Source organism: Acartia tonsa, chromosome 1 (genome assembly GCF_053477335.1).
Source record: "Acartia tonsa isolate MP-2025a chromosome 1, ASM5347733v1, whole genome shotgun sequence".
Taxonomy (NCBI): Eukaryota; Metazoa; Arthropoda; class Copepoda; order Calanoida; family Acartiidae; genus Acartia; species Acartia tonsa.
In genome coordinates, this window is record NC_137260.1 from 29,140,093 (window position 1) to 29,148,368 (window position 8,276).

Here is an 8,276-nt window from a genome sequence, read left to right on the forward strand (position 1 = left end):
CATTCTTTTTCTCTTTCTCTCCTCCATCTCATGTCGCATTTGTGTCAGCTTTAATCTTTGTGTCAACGGATGTATCTCATACTGTAACAGGGGAGAAATAAAAAGTTGATCAATGTCATAAAATTATATAATATATAATTTGTTATTAACCAATACAACGACAGAGCTGTCTGCTTGAATAGGTTTACAGATAAATGAATCTTACACTAACCTTGCCGTATGATTTATCATTATTTTAAAAGTTTTAAAAAAGATAGTTAGGAAAAACTCTGTGCACTCTATTGAATATATACATACATTTCATTAGGCACGTGAATATATTTAATTTTACAAGGATCTTAATTATAATTATTTTTACATTTACCAACTTTTTAATTAACTCTCCTGTAGATATTTGAGCTGTAGTTTATAATTAGTTTTGGCACAGGGAATGCCATACACAACTATGGGTTTGGCTCTCTCCCGCAATATTGAAAGTCTTTCTCTTTGCAGAGCAAATAATTCTGTTTTTAGCAGGGAACACTCTTCCAGGTATGTTTCTGTTTTAGCCCGCTCAGTGTCATATTTTCGTTCTATTCGGACCTTGCAGGTTGTACAATACATACTGTTGAAGTTTTATATTTTAAAGTTTATATAGGGAAAATAAATTAGGAAGGAAAAAAGAAATGTTAATGTAAGATTTGTTAATTACACAGAGAAATACACAGATCATGCTACTTTTATACAAGGATTTAAACTTCAAGGTCTAAAATTTTAGATAGAAAAGCAACAGTATGTTCTAAACCTTCCAGTCTTGATATTTCATCTGAATATCTCGAGTTTTTTCTATCAATGCGTCTGCTATACTTTTTAATTCATTTCTAACAATCAATGTTTCTTCTTTTGCTAACTTTGCTTTGTTTAGTTTTCTAGTTAATCTGTTAAATTCTGCGAGTCTTTTTCTTTTCGTCCGTCTTTCTTCTTTTTCCGCGGCCTTTTGTGCATGCTAGAAAAATAAAATAATTTAATCTAAGCGTTTTTTACATATATTATAAAATCAAATTACGACTGGAGTTGTTTTATTAACAAATAGTTCAAATAGTAAAGGTTCAAAATATAATAATTGAAAATAAAATATATCGACATAATTAAGAGCAAGGAAATAACTGGTATAAAATTTTTGTCAACCTGACACCTCCAGATATTTATTTATTTTTTATAAGGGCCAATCATTTCATATGTATCCAAACCTTGAGGAAAAAAGGTTGAAAGGGAATCTGAGTAAAGAGGTAACCCTCCAAAAAAAATTAGAAAAGGGGGAACCCAAAATAAAAAGTTGGCAGTCTTTGCCAGCAGATATATTCACAGAAAAGTAAAATGTTACCGACAAATTTGGTTGTACTTTTATTCATAAATATATATTTTTATTTCATTTTCTGCATTCCCTTTTGCTTCTTTTCCTCTAATAACTTCTTTATTTCTCTGGCTCGCTTTTGTTTCCGTTGTCTTTCTAGTATTCTAAAACAGAAAAAAGTGTATTTTGGTCGAAATAACGAATAATTTCTTCATTATGTATGTTTTAAGCCTTTCATGTCATTGATATTCCTTATATACTAGTTTAGATTTATTGTGTGTTGTGGTACAAATCGTAAAAGAAAGTTAAAATATTAATGATTTCAGATTTTTTTCTTTTTTTGTAATAATTTTAAATAATACCTTTTCAGTTGTATTTGACATTTAATAACGGAGGTTAAAGAAGCATGGGTATTTCTTCTCATAGGAAATGGGTCCAAAAACATATCCATAGCTGCTGCCCCCTAGTAACAGAATAATAAACTAACATATCTTCTGACTAGCGGATACGTCCATCCAGCCCTCTAGGAACATTTGAGGTGGTGGGTGGTTGAATTCTTCCTCCCATTTTTTATAATTGTTTTTAAAAAGGAAAGCATAAAATTTGGGGGGGGGTGTATATTTCTGTACCATGTAGGTTCTCATAGGTCCTGAAAAGGATTATAAATATTTTGGTTACAATAGAATGTCAACAGTTTTTACATGGTAACGGTTTCCCTAAAAGTTCCTGGGGACCAATAAGTACTTTTTCTTTAAAAAAATGATATTATTTTTTAAAGTTAAGACGTATTAGGTATAGGGTAACCCCGCAGGGATAGGGCACTGAACATTTAGTCTCTTTTCTAGAAATTACCTTGAGCATATTTTCCACAGGAACTTCAACTTCATCCTCTGATTCCTGTTCAGGTTCACTCTCTGGTTCTGGCTCCTCGAAATCATCATCAGAATATGAAGTCTCTCTGCATCAAGTAGTTTATAATTACTGAAATTTTGTGGTCATTTTTAAAAGCGAAGCTTTTCTATAATTAGGGTCGGTCCGTCCGTACGTTCGTCCGTCCGTCCGTCCGTCCGTCCGTACGTCCGTCCGTCCGTCCGTCACGGATAGCTTTTTTCGTTAATTTAGACATGTTAGAATTGTCCCATTGATTTCAAATTTTGAATGGTGATTCCTTTAGTAGATAGGTACGATTTAGAAAGCGTAGCAACTCTATAATCATTACCAAAATGTCCGTACGTCCATTTTAAACATGTTGATTTTTTTACTTTTTTAAATAGCTTTTTTCGTTAATTTAGGCATGTTAGAATTGTCCTGGCGATTTCAAATTTTGCATGGTGATTACTGTAGTAATGGTTGTTAGGTACGAGTTAGAAAGCGTAGCAACTCTATAATCATTACCAGAATGTCCGTACGTCCATTTTAAACATGTTGATTTTTTTTAACATTTTTAACAACAAATTTGTATGTGACCTGATTATCCGATTGGTCTGATTTTTGGTATACTGATTCCTGGGACAACAAAGTATAATATTATAAGCGAAGCAACTCTATAATCAAGTCGTAAATATGTAAGTATGTCCATAATCATTATCCTGTATCAAGCAGTTTTTCAACAAATTTACTTACAATTTTGCTTTGACTCTTATACATTCGCATTCTGATTATTCAGTTCTGACATTATACAAGTGTTAATGTCCGTTTGTCCTACCGTTTCAGAGCTTCGCTTTTATGGATGTTGTCATCCTTGTTTTCGTACAGTTTGACAGTTCGACTTAATGAGCGTATTTGACAAAAAGCTTACACACAACTTCACGGAAAATACGCGAAAAAAATTAACCTATTTAAAAACCTAAACTGCATGTATTTTTTAAAAAAGCATTTTTTTTTAACCAATTTTAGATGGACCACAAGATACTCATGATTTAAGGATTCCTATTATTCAATAATAAAATATTGACAAATGCAAAGATGTGCAAGAATTTTTTGGAAGCGGTATACAATCTTAAAAGTTTAAAACCAAGAATAGCAATTAAAATTTCCACTGTTTACAAAATTCAATTTTTGTCGAAAATTTTTTATTAAATTCATGTATTTGAACATAACTGAACTAAACATATAGTCCCTGTAATCCAGGGCTCGGCAGCCGCGCATGAGGCTCAAAAATACCATTTTAAAAATTATTTCAAAAAGATGGATTGTCAGTTTAGATACCGCTTTAAACATCAAATTGAATTTTTGAGTTATGACGATTTCACTGAGGTTTATATGCGGCTGCCGAGCCCTGCTCTAATCTACGCTTTTCAGAAAACCTATTCCTGATTTTAGCTCATTTTTTTCTTTATTTGATAACTTTTACGAAAGAAAATAATGTATAATTAGTATAATGTATAATTAGAATTTCTAATCTCTGAGATTCTGTGGAGAAAGTTGTACTTGGCTTTCATCCATAAATAAATAATAATTAAGGTTGAATCCTTAAACTAAAGTAACAGGATGTTTGTTTGTGTATCTGTACCAAAGGATCTCGCTAACCGCTGAACCGATCGTGTTCTCCTTAACAGGGTAGCTTCTCATAGGTCCCGGGAAGGTTAATAACTATTTTCTTGGGGGGTGGGACACCCCCAACCCCCAAAAAATGAAAAATACCCCCCCCCCCTCCAAAAAAAAAGAAAATGTTTTATATTTTTTTATCTAAAATTAAAACTGATGGTGGTGGGGGCCCCCCCCCCTCCAAAAAAAAAAAAATTCCACCCTCCAACATATTTTTTTTTTACTTTTTCTTTTAAAATCTAAAATAAGAAATTGGGTTATCAAATTCGACTCCCCCCCCCCCTCAAGTGCCCCTTGAGGCCTCTAGGGGCGTAGCCGCTAGTATTCAGATAAAGTAATAGTTTCATACATTATTTCTCAGAGAGCGTAATCTAAAGTAGGGAAATAAAAAGACAAACATTAGTTGGATACAATCAGGGATATTGTCCATCTAATCAGGGATATTGTCCATCTAATCAGGGATATTGTCCATCTAATCAGGGATATTGTCCATCTAATCAGGGATATTGTCCATCTAATCAGGGATATTGTCCATCTAATCAGAGATATTGACCATCTAATCAGGGATATTGTCCATCTAATCAGGGATATTTTCCATCTAATCAGGGATATTGTCCATCTAATCAGGGATATTGTCCATCTAATCAGGGATATTGTCCATCTAATCAGGGATATTGTCCATCTAATCAAGGATATTGTCCATCTAATCAGGGATATTGTCCATCTAATTGTATTTAAACTAATTATTCAGATGAAAAAGCAGCTAGCCTCACAGGATGTGCTTTTTTATCTCACTTTTATGGACGGCCCCTCCTAACCTCAACAGCGGTTTGAAAAAAAACTAACTATGCTTTCAAGTTTCCAATGAATGTAAAAATTACCAGATATTGATTTTATAAATATATAAAAATATAAATTCCAACCTTTCATTAAATAACCGTTGATTATTTTTATGACATGACGTTTGTTCGTAAATTATTATTTTTTCTGTTTAATTATTATTTGTCGTATGACCTGAATTTTTGTACCGTAGAATATCAGATCTTAAATATTGCTCACAAGTGTCTAGAATAATTTTTTTATCGTTAATAATCTTTCACCAATCTGAAAAGGTTGCATTGGATTGCAGACATTAATATTGTTGGTTTAGTTTGGAATAACCATTGCCTAAAACCATTTTTATCACAATATAATTGATACTTAATTGTATTAATTAATGTTTTTGTAAGGGGGTAAATATAATATTTAATAATGGATAACTTTATGCTTATAACTTTTTTTCATAACTTTTTAAATTGGATACAAGAAAAAAATTTGTATTCAATAAAAAAAGTTTGCCGTACGATAAAGTTGACGTTATAACAAACCATAGAAGAAATATCGTATTGATCATGCAATATTATACTAAAATCAACATCTATAGAGTGGTAGTTTAGAGGTAATTTTAAAGAACATGGTATAACAATGATTCATTGTCCCTGCTTTGTAAATTGATTGGAATGGGCGATGTTGTTTTTCATGACAATACATTTGTAACATCAGATGAAAAAGTAGAGTATCCATTTCTTACCTTACAACATAGACGTCCAATGGGGGGGGGAGTAAAGGGGTGATTACCCCCCCCCCCCAAAAAAAAAAAAAAAAAGCTTGGACGCCCCTGCCTTACAACCTGGGGTTTTGATAAGATTTTAAGAAAGCAACAATTGGATTCCACGAAATGCGTTATCCAGAAACAGATACCATACGTTACAAAGTTACGTCATCCAGAAAAAGGTCGAGCCGTCATTGGTTCGTTATCTGTAATAGTTGGGATGAATATTGTCTTAAAACCAGCTAATAAGACAATGTACGATTAATTGATATAAATCTCCAATGATGTCAAACAAAATTACCTCATTTGTAGATTAAAATTAATAGTTGAAAAGTTTGGACACTACAAGATTGGAAACCACTAATCAAAATTCAATTGTACCCAAATTTTTTGAGCAAACGAATAAGATTTTATGGACTTAAAACTTTGGGTACCATTTAATATACATTCCACTATCTACCACCTCACTGTGGACACAACAGAAATAAATAAATTGAGAAAAGTTTACAATCTCAAACACATCCATTTTTCTACAGTAAAAAATCAATTATCTACCCAACGATTCCCGTTCCTGTAAAATTATACGAACGTTAACAAGGATGACGACATCCATTAGTAGCGAAGCTTAAAATTAATAATGAGTAATAAGTATCTCGAAAAAATATACTATAGAGCAGTGTCATACAATAATCATTAAACTTGATAAAATAGGGAAATCACAAAGCCTTTAAAATCACCCAACCTTTTAATCACAAAAACTTAAAAAATTAGCACCGCAATTAATCGACAAATCTTAATGAAACTTGATGGAAATATGAAGAATATGAGCATATTCAATCCCTGATAATTTCAGCCGTCAATCCTGAATAGGAATAGAGATAATCATGAAAACCTAAAAATCTAGTAATCGATCTAGCACTCCAATTAATAAACAAATATTGATAAAACTTGGTGAAAATAGGTAGAATGTAAAATAAATTACTCCCTCAAAATTACAGTCCTTTCTCTTGAAAAGTAGTCGAGAAAATTACAAAAGCAAAAAATCTAGGAATCGATCTAGCATCCCAAATAACAGACAGATGGACAAAACAATGTATAGAATAGATGAGTATATATCATAGGAATCTTTACTAAAAATGTCAGTTGTCTATCTTTAATAGGAGCCGTGAAAATCACGTTTCCCTCGCGTTACGGGCTGGCTTACTGACTGACTGCATGACTGAATGGCGGACATACAAAGTGAATTAGAGAGTAGCTTTGCTAGTAAAAACTTTTAGGAACTATAAAACAATATCCTCAAAGGAAAGTGCTAGGTTTTAAGATTTGTTTAAACTTACATGTAAGTAAAAATTTAAAAATGCGTTATAGCTAAAGATATTAAATAAAAAGTTGGGTTTGTTAAATACAAAGGATTTCTTTAGAATCTAATATAGTAATATCGTCTAAAATTATTTTGACATTATTTAAAGTTTTTAAAAACTTCCTTTGAATATTATGATCAGAAACATATCCACTAGAAGCAGGTCTCTCACTCACTTAGTACATTTTAATCTTTCATTCCTTATTCTTTGCAAATTTAAGCTTTATATCATATTCTAACCAAATATTTCATCTATGTTTAAAATGAACTTTAGCTTTAGTTATATGCCTGTAAATTTTTATTGATATAGTTCTAAAAACAAGAATCATTTTTTTCTTTTAAGAAATAACTATTAAAATGTTTTTTGGCACAGGATAGAGACTTTTGAATTATAAGTAGCTTCGGTGCAAATAAAGACAGTATTTTGTAACGATATCAACATGGCGAAGTGAATTATAACATACCATATTTTATCTACAGAGTAATCAATTAATAAGATTTTATAAAGATTTGAATGCCTGCATTTAGAATATCAGCAAACAGATTCTGAATTTCTTCCTCCCTGTATTACACATTTGTATTTCATTTTTTATTCCTTTGCGTAATCTTTAAGAGGCAAATTAGAATGTGAAGTAAGTTTGTTTTGATTAAACAGCATAAAATTTTAAACTAGTAATGAGATCCAAGCAGGGATCTTAAGGGATAAGACACGGCAAAGGATGATGAACTCATGAAACAAAATTTTCTATTCTATAAATGGAAATTATTTTTTTATTTGTGAGTACACTATAATTTAAACCTAGATCCAAGAAACTCATTCAAAACCTAAACTTTTTTTGCAAGACAAATCTATATAGGATAAAACATAATATCTTGCAAAACTTATCTTTTAAAACACCCCCCTATAAAGATATTTGGCGGTAATACCTTACAAGTGTCCTGCGAACCCTGCGGTGCCCTAACCCTACGAGGCCACCAAGTACCTAACATGACCTAAAAATAAACAAACATATGTATCACTTTTGAAAAGTGCGATTCCTGTGACGTCATATACAAAGGGAAGGGGGGAAGAAAATATTTTCCCTTTTTTCCAATCTCTTTTGAAGAGATTTTTCCCCCTTCCCTTTTTCTTTCCCGAAACGTATATGACGTAACTGGAATCGCACTTTTCAAAGTGATACAAAATCGGGACATATTGGGCTTTCTCATGAAAAACTACCAAGTCCACTTATTATAATTTTATTTCAGAACAGTGCTATCAGTTTTTAAAAAAATATATATTTGGGATAAGATAAATATATATGTGGTCCTGGAAGGCTTCTTTTTTCTCTTCTTTTTCTTGGACAAACTCTCTTCTTGAATTCCTGAAATAAACCACCACGAGTCAAGTTTTTGGTGTTAAAAAAAAATGTATCTTAAACAGACAGACCAAATATTAAGAAGCA

At 31.8% G+C, this 8,276-nt stretch overlaps 1 long non-coding RNA gene across 1 annotated transcript; it reads right to left on the reverse strand.

The window, feature by feature from the left end:
* Positions 1 to 1,345: 1,345 nt before the first annotated feature.
* LOC145332806 (uncharacterized) lies at positions 1,346 to 6,982 on the reverse strand. The gene is made up of 4 exons (XR_013884314.1): positions 6,955 to 6,982; positions 2,186 to 2,291; positions 1,696 to 1,796; positions 1,346 to 1,497 (listed from the first exon to the last, which is right to left on the reverse strand). It is a non-coding gene; the product is annotated as an uncharacterized LOC145332806 (long non-coding RNA).
* Positions 6,983 to 8,276: the final 1,294 nt, after the last annotated feature.